At 38.6% G+C, this 13669-nt stretch overlaps 1 long non-coding RNA gene across 1 annotated transcript; it reads left to right on the plus strand.

The window, feature by feature from the left end:
- The first annotated feature begins 1033 nt into the window (after positions 1 to 1033).
- LOC119882826 lies at positions 1034 to 6562 on the plus strand. Its single transcript, XR_005440550.1, has 3 exons — positions 1034 to 1302; positions 1766 to 1844; positions 6311 to 6562. It is a non-coding gene; the product is annotated as an uncharacterized LOC119882826 (long non-coding RNA).
- The last annotated feature ends 7107 nt before the right edge of the window (positions 6563 to 13669 follow it).

Genomic DNA, 13669 nt, shown 5'->3' on the forward strand with positions numbered 1-13669 from the left:
ATGCCTGTTCAGAGCTACAGATAATGAAAATTATTTACTTTACTTTGCAATGGACTTTGTCACTCTTTATGTATAAATTAGCTTATATCATCATCATGACTCCAAATTCCGCCCCATTGAAACCACAACACCAAGAGTGGTTTGGATTGGCCACCAAATAATGAACACATAGGTGGAGAACTACCCTTCTCAAGCTCAACAATGAGAAATGTTATTGTGCAGTAGGTCTCTTTACAGTAAGACTGCCTTCTCTCTCTGTTAAACATGTAAACAGGATGAAAGCTGTGATGCTGGACTGTTTCTATCCATTAAATCTACTTTAATAAACCATAGAAGACTCAAAGTGAAAGATGGAACTGAGGTTGGCATTTGTACCTGCTGGAGAGAGAGAGGGAGGATGATTACTGCACCAAGACCAATTGGGTTGGTTTGAAGTGGGAGAAGGCAGCTCAGTCTTTGGCTCTCTTTAATCCTGGGCGAGTGTGGAGGCATGGATGTATTACTGAACAGGCCCTTGTGCCAGAGCCTCTGTTTGACGTGACTGTTATTAACAATTCTTGTTGGAAAGTCACAAATGTCCAATCAGGTATTCTGGAGACATGCCTCCTCTTTGGGAAACTGACTGTCTCAGTGTTGACACTCTTGACATTTCATGCTGCTCCTTCATCTGCTCCTCCAGAACTTGAAAGGTGTCTGCATTTTCTGTCAAGAATCTGAGGCCAGCATATAACTATAAAACTACTCTGAAAACAATCAAGTACAGTTTGGAAGAACAATGTAAATGTCTTACTTAATATGCGGATATTCTTATGCGTCTTCTTATTATTCTTATTATTATTATTATCATGACAGTACCGGGGCAGCTGGGCTGTGCTCTGGCCGCCTGCTGTGATATTGTTTCTGCTGTGGAGCTGTCAGACTAAACACAATAGACTTGCTGGGCTCTGTCTCCATACATTCATATAAGCCTCCATCTCCCACAGCAGAGCGGAGGAGGAGCCGCGTCCGGTCAGTAGGGCGAACATGGCGGCACAGCACTGTATATCACTGCTGGACTGGAGAGGGGGTTTTGTTAGCGTTTATACAGAATATTGTTTTGATGAAATCATGTTTGAAGCCACATGAAATCATAGACCAGCAACATCTGGGGGGGGGGGGTTGTATTTTGTATTGTACATTTGTATTTCTTCCTGCGCGAAGATGCCTCCTGTTCGGTGCGCAAGGCTGTGACTTTCTGTGGGTGAGGCTGCAAAGTTTGTAGGCATAGCTCCAAACCAGAGCGGCTATTTCAGAGGAATGAAGGTATGAGGATACAAGATCAGTTCCATTTCAATTCAAATGTTTATTTTTAACAGGAACATTAGTTTTAAACGAGTAGCCTAGATGCATAGATGCTGTCTCAAACTCCCCATTCAGCGGTTTATCGTGGATTAACGCGTCAACAAGTGCTGCACCATATAGGGCGTGTAAGTGACAGCTGACCTCGACTAAATCCAACTCTTGTGGACTATTAATAGACATACAGCATAGTTCAGAATGAGTTTCTGAGTGAGACATAACGGTGGCTGCTGCGCGCAGTCAGTCAGTTTGTTATTCTACTTCAGAATTAAAGTGATAATGAAAGTTTAGGCTACAGTTTACTTGTTGGTTAATATTAAATAACCCACCATGTGTCTGATACAGTCGTCCCGTGGCCTGCTGTTTGAGGTAAGTCGGCTGTTATGTCACATTGTCTCATCTCTCAAACTGCTGTCTGTCCCTGTAGTTTCAGCGCCACCGCCCAGATTGAACACCCGCTGATGTCCTCAGTGTCCCGCTGGTCTGCTGTCTCTCACCAGGCTTAGGTAGGCGACATCATGTTCACTCACATGCTAAAGCTTTATATAGCCTATAGCCTACCATACAGGCCTACCAGGCCATCGCAGCCTATATCTTGGTAAACACACCTTCCTCTCTGTTCTCAGTCCATTTACACATAGGCCCTATTCGTGTCTTGACATCTTTGAAAGGTTTAAGAGAAATTAGCACAGTCTGTTTCAGATTTACTAACGCTGTAAGCTACAAATTTTATATTTTCAACTCATTTTACTGTCATAAAATTAGGCCATGATAATCCATAATGTTGTACCGAATAAATTACTTAAACCTCTTCATTTTTAAAGGATGAATTGTTTTTACACTTTCAAGAAATGTTTTGAAATAGGCTATTGCAATTTCACTGTGGCGATGCAGTACACCCACACAATTCTTATGCCTGTAAGGGAAACATTTTTAAAAGGGCTATTTTAGCTTATACAATACTTACTGCAATATTGGGGTTTCACTATGTGAATTTATGGTAACAGGTGAATGTATGTAATTTTTCATGTTATGTTTCCTGTCAATTGATTTGGTTGTGCACTTGTATTCATTCAATCAATAAATCAGGAAATATAACAACATTCTACCTCCTCCTCAGTCTACTCCTGTAGGCCAAGTAGCTCTTTGTCATATTTCTCTCAAAGTACAAAAGTTTAGTAACAAATTGAGTAACTTACAACAAGCACTTGAAGGCAGTGCTAAAAAGCCCAGACCTAGAAATAAAACCAATTGCACAAACTTTGATTCTGTTCTTCTAAATGACATATAAAAACACAACTAAATGGAAAGAGAGAAGCCTTCACCTAAAACAGCTAATTTTTTTAATGTAAATGATTTTTTTTCACACATTTAAGATTTTAATATCAAATGTTTGCTATTTTTATTTTCCACCTTTTTCTTATCATTTGCAGTGGGAAGTTGTTTGTTGCAGTAGCAGATTTCTAACACTTGTGTGCAGTATTGGTGCAGGTTTAAACTGGCAGGCTCCTCTGACTGTCATACAGTGTTCAATCTTTCCTCTTGTCTCACTTCACAGTGTCACTCAGATGCTCTTTAAGGATTCAAGTAGAAATTAGAGTCCAGTAGAATCAGGCAGAACAATTGAGCTTACATAAATTAAAGCCTCAAAATTTCATCAGAAAAGCCTGAGAAGGTGTTGCTCAAATCTCACAAAAAGCTAACACTACTTGTTATCAGTGGAATTAAATAAGCCCAATATTTTTATCTCTGTACAGGCACTTGATTCAATTCTGTCCCTGTAATTTATTAAGTTTCTTTAAAAACCTAGACCAAAGTGTGTGTGAAAACACTTTATCTCTTGTCAAAACTCAGAGTGCAGCTGTGGTCAAGTGTTTATGGGTGTGTCTAAATCAGAGAATCTAAGACACCAAGTCTCTGCTGATTGCAGACCAGTACTGTTTTGATTAATACACACCTACTGACCCGGATCAAGCCGCATGGTGTTGTAAACCAAGTATATAGAATCTATGATAAGACTCACAATGTTACAACCTATTCACGTCGCACACGTCTCTCTTTCTTTCCATCTCTGAATCTCATAACTTCCCTATTTTCTGTATGAGGAACGGCCTAAATTAACAAGAATATTGGGCTGCCAAGTGCTATTCTTCACAAATATAGCTAAACCTGGTCACACACACGTCCCTTCCCAGAATGTAAACTATTCAGTGTCGTCAGGGGTCGTGGAACGCAGCGGGGCCCAACCCAGGAGGTTATTTTTGTCTCCCTGTTAAACATTCAAAACCATCCAGCCCCCACCCATCAAATGACCCACGAAGTGTGCACGTATCTGTGTGTGGTGTGTGTGTGGTGTGTGTGTGTGTGTGTGTGTGTGTGTGTGGGAGAGGCAGGTTGAGGATTAAGTTCCAGACCCGGCCTAACTGGATCTGGCAGCATTTGATGGAATTTTCTCTAAAACATTATGAGGTGCACATGAGGTGCAGGGATAAAATATGCTGGGTAGAACATTAAAAAATCTTTTGCCAGCAATTAAAAATGACAGGAAATCTATCAAAGCTGAAATGGGTGTGGCCCACAACAAGATCTGTATTGAATCTGAATGAGAAACAAAATTAAGTTGTTTCTAAATGGCCACATTCAAAGCTGATGATTTGTTTTTGGTCCATTGTCAAATTTTCCACAACATTTCTACTTAATAGTTTTTTTTTTAAGAAATCCTGCTATCTCGCAGTAATAAATAACATAATAATAGTAAATAACAAAGTAAGTTAATAATTGTGAAACACAACGAATACAGAATGGCAAAAAGAGGCACCTACAAATGTAAAACCTGTAGATAAAACAATACATCACTGTGAATTTGCTGCACACTGTTCAACAAACCAAAAGAACACTTCATCTCTGTTGATGGGTCAGTAAACATCCAGTTTATTCACATCTGCACTTATCACTGCAGCCCCAAGCTGCACCACCCAACTAGTGCTGTAATGGAAAGAGCCTCTGCTGCCAGGGGACTTTCAGTGTCTGTGCTTGCGTGCATGTGTGTACGTGTGTGCATGTGCATGTGCCTTTAGGACCACCCAGTAAAACAGTAAAACACTATAAATAATTTACTATGCATGTTATGGAAATTCCGATGAGCAGGTAAACTCTTGTATAGAGAAGAAGATCTCAGGAACTCAGGATGTCTTACACAGCATTGTTTATTGAAACACGACTTTACCTAAGTTAACTTAATTCTAACCCTAATGGATTGCAGAGTGCATCCTTATCAAGTCAGCTGCGTCAGTCAACCCAGCAGACAGAGAGGAGAGTCTGACCTAATGCTTTGGAAGTCACCTTTGGCTAACTTTAGCTCAGCAAATGACCCTAACGTGACCTGTGGAAACCTGTGTGATAAAACCCTTAATGGAGGTTTAAAAACGTTCCTTCACAATGTAGTGTTGTGACAGATTATATATTTTGTGTTTGTGTTACTTCTAATGCAGATGTTTCAGCTCCAAGGTACTGCAGGAAGGAACAAAGTATACTTATACAAAGTGGGACTGTTTGTGTCAGCATGCCGTCTCACAGAAGAAATGTAGAACCTGCCAGGGATAAAGAATTGAAAGAGACGTGATGAAATCATTTCAAAAACACAATAAGTAGAGATGCAATCAGTGAACAAGCAGCTTATTGAAGTATCACACAAAGCACCCACAAACAAACAAAATGAAGGAAGACAAACTTTATAGATAATCAATTCACGTGACTTAAGAGACAAGGTCAACCAGACATTAATTAAAATGACAATTGAAATGAAAAAATCAAAACATAATGAAGCAGAGAAAATTAGAGCTTCAAATAGTATTTTTGCTGCCTTTGTCAATATTTCTTCTTGTTTTCTTTATTAGAGAAAAAAATACTTCAAAAAAGGAGAATGGCTTTCAAAATTTAATTAAAATTTACTACTACTGCTCCAGTACAAATGTGGCACAAAACAACCCAAATACGAGACCAAATATGACAAAATATATGGCAGTGTGTAGATGAGAAGAGAGAAAACACACAAAATACCATTTAACACTATACAGTCTACAGCTTACTTCTTAAAATCACTCCAGAAGTTAGAGAATTGAACTAGAGGTGAATGTGATGATGAGCAGGACGGTGTCGGGAACAAAGATATCCGCACTTTAATTACCACACTGTCTTGTCAGTAGACAGATGTGGTGACGAGGGTGCGAACAGTAAACAGCGGAGCCCCATCCCTTAACATGGCGGGTTCTGAACTTACCTGCCTGGTGTCGTGGGGCTCCACTACAAAGTCAGAACTGATTGGATGTTATGTCATGAAGGGTTGATGATGGATGATACCACTACTTAATAAGGAAAACTTTGTTGTTGTTTTATAAGTTGTGAAAAATCACTTTAGCCGGTGTCTGATCTGAAGGCTCGTAATAAAATGAGAAATCCAGGACACTTTGTTAATAGATTACTAGCATAACAGGTAAAGTAGAAAGTGAGCAAGTCCTTTTAATTAAGGGCAACAAGTTTCTCATTTGATAAATCATCAGGCCTGCAGTTACACAAAGCTGTAAATCTTCCACTAAAATAATCCATCAATTGACATTAATGAAAAATGTGTTTTTAACAAGTCAAAGAAATGTAAGTAACTATAATCCTGCTGCTAATACTCAAAGTAATTATACTAGTAATTTAGATGAAGTTGTCCCATGAAGAGAGCGCCGATGGTGGTGGGCCAACAAATACATAAAATCTAATCAGACTGTGACAGAAATTAATAAACTGCAGACTGAGAGAGAAATAAAAGAGAGGCAGTCTGGAGGTTTTGGTTAAAATTCTCAAAAGTTGTCTCTTATTATGAGTTACATGTAACTTTAGGTCTGTTGGAAAGTCTAATTTGTCTGAAACTATATGCTTTAGTATTGATATTAATTAAAGAACCATCCCTCCCTTTCTTTCCCAGGCAGCGTCGGACAAACACGGCAGCAGCCAGGAGAAGAACTGCAGCATTACAAGTGCACATCAGACTGGATTTTCTGTATATTACAGAGGCAGATTTGTTTATACTGTATAAAGATACAGAAGAGTTTATATTGTGGGTTTCCATTATTGTCATTAAACTTTTATATAAATAAACTTGATGATACTACAGAATTTTTTAGACACAATCTTGACCAATGCAAGAGAAATATTAAAGGAAAATTAATTGAATGTACTGTCTGGGTCTTATTGTCATTGATATAATTTACCTATACTGTACTGTACTGTAGCATAACACTGTAGTCACAACGGTCATTTTAGAAATAGTGGACATGCTGGAAAACTTTTAGTTTTTTCCTCAGCTGATCAGGTTCTGCAACAGGACTGGAAACATTACCTCACAGATAAAGGAAATAAAACTCTATGTTTCTGAGCTCTCTGCCCTTTCTCTGATCCCCTCGTGCCTATGAATGCATACAAGTAATTTAGATCAATTCTCAGTTCTCTCCTGTGTGATTAGATTAATTCGATTGGCCGGTAATGACTCTGAAGGGCCGACGCCAACCAGTGTGACTCATTCAAGGTTTTAAACTCATACAAGATATTTTTTCTGAAGCACCAAAGATGGTTGCCAAAAGTTGTTTTCCAAAAAGGCCTCTCTATGAACGCCTCTTCATAAAACCTGTCGCAAATCCCACGTGGTGATGCTGGGAACACCACAGGGTGAAGATGATAAGTAAAAGACAAATAATTGCAGAAAAATGCATTTAAGTGTCAAAAGTAAATCGAAGATGATCATTTAGTTACAGAAAACTTTGTATCTCAAGGAACATTACTGTTTTCCGATCACTTAGTAAAGCAAAGGAGGATGGATAGAAGGATGGAACAAAAGAAAGAAGCATAAAAGGAGGTAGCAAGACTTAAAGTCTACAGCCATGCTAGCAGCTCTGTGAGGCTGTACTTGAGCTATCTTACTGCAGGCATAATCATGCCAACATCCTCACAATGACAGCTGAGGCTGACGGGAATGCTGTTAGTTTTGTAGGTTTTTAGTCATCAACTAAAGTATTGGACACATTTTTACCTAATGATGGTGCAAGAGGAAAAGTCAGTGGATCATCAAAGTTATTTTATCCTGTTGGGTGCGGGAATGTCTGTACCAAATATCATTGCAATCCATCCAATAGTTGTTTAAACATTTAAATCTTAACCATAAATGTCAGACTCCTGGACCAACAGACTGACATTGCCATCCCTAGAAAAGGAAGGACAGAAGGAAACGAAGAAAGAATGAAACAAGGGAAGAAAAGCAAACTGGTTAGATGTATTATTGTAGGCACTTTTGGACACATGGAAGGTGGATGTTCTTACAACATAGGGAAATTCCTCACTGTAGGTACTCTGTGTCATAGTCCTGAAACCACCATGAGATTGTCCAGTAAACAACGTTCATAAATGTGCTCTGGTTTGTTTGCGTACCTGCTCCCCCTCTGGTGGCCTTTTTCACAGAAAAATTGTGATGTGTCTTCAGAAAAAGTTTGATTCATGGCTCAAAAGAAATGATTCATGTGTCAGAACAGTGGGAAAGTAGATGAGTGCTCTCTGCAACATTTTTAATCTTGACAGTATGAGCTGTAAGTGGGCAAAAAAAACCTGTGTGAGTCACTTTCTGTTAAACCCACAAGATTCTCAGGGTTTTAGCTGTGTGTGTGTGTGTGTGTGTGTGTGTGTGTGTGTGTGAGCACACATGCACGCACTCTGGCTCCATCCTCGATGACTCAGCTCTCAACTACTCTGCACTTTGTAGGGATTAACAGAGGCATGTGGCAGACAAACATAGTTTCTAATAAGTACAGAAACTACATTTATTACCCTGAGACCCGATGAAGCATCTCACACACTCTGTGGAGTAGAAATCACAGGTTTGTGAAATAAGAGGTCTAGAGTTTTTAAAAAGTTCCTCTTACTATGATTAAGGGCACAAAATAAATTCAGACTTTGTTGTTATTTGAATTATTCACTTAAAAAAAAAAACTGTTATAGAAGTTGCCTTGACATTTTGGAGATATCAAATGATTTTTTAGACAGATTAGCAGCACTTGAAATGGCAATGTGTCTTAATATTTCACCAACTACTGGATAGCAATTGGGAAAAAATTTTGTAGTATGAATCCTAACAAATTTGGTAATCACCAGGTCAAAGCAGGTCAAAATTTGAAACACTTTCTGCAGGTGTTTCAGTTAGCCGTTCACCCTGAGCCATGTTTCTGCTCGAGGTTTCTGCCTTAAGAGGAAGTTTTTCCCTGCCTCTGTCGCCAAGTGCTTGCCCATGGTGGGAATTGTTGGGTCTTTAAATAATATTAAACAGAGTACAGTCTAGACCTGCTCTTTAATAAAAAAGTACAATGAGATGACTTTTATTATAAATTGGAGCTTTATAAATATAACTGATAACTAATATACTATAAGTGAATTGTTCAGTTATTTAATTTGGAAACCGAGTTGCAAATTTTTTCCATGTCCAACAATGTAGCTCATGATAGGATACCATCGACACTAATGGTGTAATTCCCATCAGCTTCAGCTCTATTCTGAAATTAATTTAGCATGCTAATATACATGCATATTATGTTCAGTGCTTCTTAGAATCATATATATAGTGGACAATTCCACAATCTCAATTTATGTCCAATGCCTAATTTCAGCGACATGAAGAAGGTAACGTGCCCTTTATGCAACGATAACGGTGTGGACGTCGGGGTGGTGGACGGGCATGAAGTATGGCAGGAGACAAGAGTTTGCGTCCTGTTACACACTGGAAATGTTGGGGCTGAAGATATTCCAGGGTTCTGCAGAATCATCCATTATTGATGTTCCTGTCTGTCTCTTCTACTCCTATCCAACAAAAGGGCAAAATGTAAAAAAAAAAATTGTAAATATAAAAAATAAATAAATATCCATCACTTGGCATCCGCAGTGTCGTTAAGTTGGGGCTCGAAAAATTACTTACTTAAGATTAGGATTGGAATCATATGTTATATCATAATAGGCTGAAAATGCTGCACAAGCGTCTGTAGCTTGTAGCAACTGTGCAACATATATATATGTATGGATATGAGTCTGATCATACTGGGAACAAATGATTGTTTAACTCTTGAGCTCATGATGCAGCATCACCATGAAATACCCTGTAACAGGATGATACATGCTGTGTGACAGAACTGTACCTTGATTGATGAAGAGGGCTCAGGGTGAGTGCTGGTCTGGTCTCCTCTGATTAGACAGAGGCAGAGGAAAGGACTGTGACATAAGCAGGAGACACGACAGGGGATGGAGACAGGAGGTAATGACTTGTCCTAGAAACGGTGGTGGACTAAGATAGGCAGCCATCGCAGACATACCCATAGCTTCCGGTTTCTCGCAAGAATTACATCATCACCATCAGTCTCACAGGTCAAATTATCACATCTCCTGTAGCTAGAGATGGCCGCTATGGAAGCACACAAAGGTCCTGTCATTTTCCACTGCAAACATGACTATTTGAAATCAATTAATTTGTCAACTTTAGGGAGGTGGGTGACTTAGATGCCACTCACTGAGGCTACTGAGGCACCAATGATTTCCCACATTCCACCCTTTGATGTCTTTGGACATGTTAAAATAATCAGATATGATGATAATAATCCATAATAAATATATAAATGTTGAGAAATCAACTTACGGATTATTACAAACACATTAAGCAAATTAAGCATGTGTTCACATAATATTCGATTAAAGCAATGTAGCAATCTTATTTTTAGTAAAATAACTACAAATATCAGTGAATGTAGTATAAATTAGCACAAACTGTTGTACTTATGTAAGTTTTAGTTTTGTTCAGTTAAATTATTTTGCTTTATATTGTGTAATTTTGGGTATGGTTATTATATTGTTTTGTTAATGGTTTTTTTGTTGAGTGTAAGAAATCTGCCTGGTTCAGTCCAAAGCATCAACATTTCAGTACAATCAGAAGAATTATTTGTGAATTTGCAGTCTGATCGGGTTCACATGAATGATCTCCACTGAAAAGAATCTAGGATCTAAACCCCACTCACAACTTGCATCTTCATGACTGTTGGGGCCGCACATCTCTACCATTATCAGGCCTGCTTCCAAGAATCACAGAGCATTTTCCACCCAAAGCTAGCTACTGACAAGTATATTTTAAACTCCATGTATGAATAAAAGTCTTTATGTGTGATATATAAAGAAGAATTTTAAATTGTTTTAACAACTGTTCCAGTATTTTAGGTGTAGATTGCATCAATGTACGAAAAACTACAAAATAAAATACAACTTTAGAAAGAGTATATATAATTACATTTTGTATTATTTATGATAGAGTGTAAGCAATCATGACGTGAAGTGTTACACAAACAGATCATTTTTCTTATTGTCGATATAAAAACACTTAAAGCAACAATGAACTGATCCTACTAAAAATTATTCTTCTTCTTTGCGATAGAGTTCAGTTTTTGTCCAAAAACTTTGACTCAGTCTCACATACACCGTCCGGCAGCCATAAATACTCACTGGGGCACCAAATGTGGATTAATCCACGGGTGAAAATAGTCCCTCACAATGAACTATTTACTCTTGTTTGAGTAAGTTTTACTAAAAGCTTACAGTGACCAGCTGTTTTAGGAAATGACGGAGCCCTTGAAACTTGGTGAGAGGTTTTCAAAGATCTACGTCTTTAGTATAAACCAAGGGGCTTGGGACTGAGAGCCACAGACAGGACAGGGAAGTTGGAAAGTACTGAGAGACCGGTGAATTGCAGATTTTGGTCTTTTCTTGAGATGTATTGAAAATAAGAAAAAATATATAATAAAGCCAGCCTTAACATTTAAATTCATTTTCTGATCAACAGAGGTTGTGTTGCCCAATTCGAGGTGTGTTGGCTGTGGTTGTGTCTGACTGGTATCCAGTGTCCAGCCCTTCTAAGCCCAGTAACAAGGCCCTGCTGGGCCACAGCTAAACCTCCAGCACCACAAACAATGGAGCAGGGCTTTACAGAGGGCTGGAGCAAACTGCTGACTGTCCACTAGTGCTAATACACCCCTATTCTGTCCTGTCTCGCTGCTGTCGCCTCTCCCTCACTCACACATACATACCCAATGTTTATCTCTCGCTCTGTGGTGGTTTGCAGAAGAAAAAGAAAGTTCAGTGGTCCATATGTTGACATGTACACGTAATGATGAGACAGTCCCTCTCTTCTTCTATCTTTCTCTCTTCCTGTCTATCTTTCTGTTGATCCCCCCCCTCCCCCTCTTCTCTGTTATCCACACTGGACAGTTTGGTCTCCCGTGGGCCCAAACAGTCAAACCGACCCCCGGATTGCCTCAGACACCTACCTGCCGACCCCAGCTCTGCCGCACAGCTCTCCCAGCCTCACGGTCCGTGTGTGGGCTGCCCATTCGGTGTGTTTCCTCCCTCGGCTTCCTGTTGTGGACCATGTGTGAGTGTCTGCGTGGAATATTCAGAGTCACCTGGACACCTTCCTCCAATGCAGGTCTGGTTGAATAACTGTCTTACTCCACTGTCACATTTTTAGTGGGTACAAAAATTGGACAATTGTTAATTAGATTACATGTCAAAAACATTTCCATTTTCTCCTAATTGTCACTTAGAAAATGGTTAAGATTAGACTCCAATTCAAGCAAAACGTTGGTTAAGGCTATGCAGTTCAAACGTTTGAATGATTTATGCATTATTTCAAAATTAAATTATGATAATAATGTTTATTTATAGATGACTTTTTTAAATCCATGTTACAAATGCAGCAAAATAAAACACAAGTCGTAATAAGTAACCATACAAATAAGTAACCCTTTCTGTAAAAATCACAGTCTGACATGAGTTGACAGAACTGAAGGCAGATGTCCACACCCATCATCCACACCATGATCAGACCTTTTCTTTTGACTAGTTCGGCCTCGAACTACTGCTTTTGTTGTTTTCTGCTGTGGCTCCTTTGTGTAATACTTTTGCGGTGGGCAACATAGTTGTCATATTTTTACATATTTTAAAATATGCTGACTGCATGCAATTTTGATGGACCGTGTAAAGCAGCATTTACTACCAGGTCTTTAGCTGATGCAAGTACCTGGAATGACCTAATGAGGAAGCAGGTTGAGACTGAAGAAAAACACATCAGATGCGGCTCAATGCTCAACTCTTGGTACAAGATTTAATATATAGAAGAATAGTTGCTTTTATGATACGATTGTTGTGTGGTTATCAAAATATTGTGAAGCCACTTAAACCCTCATTATATTTTTGGGGGATTTCAAGTTTTGATAATGTAAGGGACTGAAATGATTGAAGGACTGAAGTTCAATCTGAAGTCAGTCTCTTAACGTCTAGACTCATAATAACATATTGTATGAAAATGGAACAGTTTCAGTCCCATCTTATGTTCATTTGTCAGGATACTACACTGAATGCACTGACTGCAATATTTATTGTTTGGTAGGAAGTAGACCAGATGGTCATTTTTGTTGCCCTAGTATGTTCAGTATTTGCTGATATTATGTTTAATAGTTGGTCACCTGAATCTGCCCCACAGCTTATTGTAACTCATTGTGATGATAAATAATATGTTGTCATGTGTGATAATATGATCAGATAAAAAAATTTGATGAGCTGACATCTGTCCTGCTTCACGTAATTCTGATTCATGACTTCAACACACTAGTCTTTGCTTATTTTTGCGCCAGAATATGTTGTACAGAATTGGATGATTTAACACAGGGACACAAGTAACAGAAGTATTTTCTCTCAGACATCTACATGCCCAAAGCATTTTATTTGGCCAGCTGTGTAAATTCACTCTTCACCATCACACATGAAATCGACACCACTGATGATCAGGTTTTGATAAAAAGAATGATGCATTTCAAGAGTAAATTATATGTTAATAATTTTAAAACTATGCTTAAAGTGGCAAAAAATGACAACAACGATTACTGCTGTTTAATTGGAAATGTTCATACTTAAGTAATTTACTAGCTTCTAGACACCATGCCTTACACTGGAGACAAGACAAATCTACATCATCTCAAATAATTATATCCTCACTACATTAATATTTTATGAAAACTGTACAATAAACCACAGGTATATATATTTACAGTGGCATTTGGAGAAAATAAACTCCTCACATTCATCTCTATAAATACCCTCATTTCAGCAAACGAAAAGGTTGTTCAGTTGCAGGTCAAGGCAAAGGAAGTGAGCATTGTGTCACTGGAAAGTTTATAGTTACTGTTTAGTTTATCTGCTCGAGCTGATGGGTTTG

Source organism: Micropterus salmoides, unplaced genomic scaffold, assembly GCF_014851395.1.
Source record: "Micropterus salmoides isolate LMB-PRFRI ecotype aquatic unplaced genomic scaffold, ASM1485139v1 Ms_hic_scaffold_3, whole genome shotgun sequence".
NCBI lineage: Eukaryota > Metazoa > Chordata > Actinopteri > Centrarchiformes > Centrarchidae > Micropterus > Micropterus salmoides.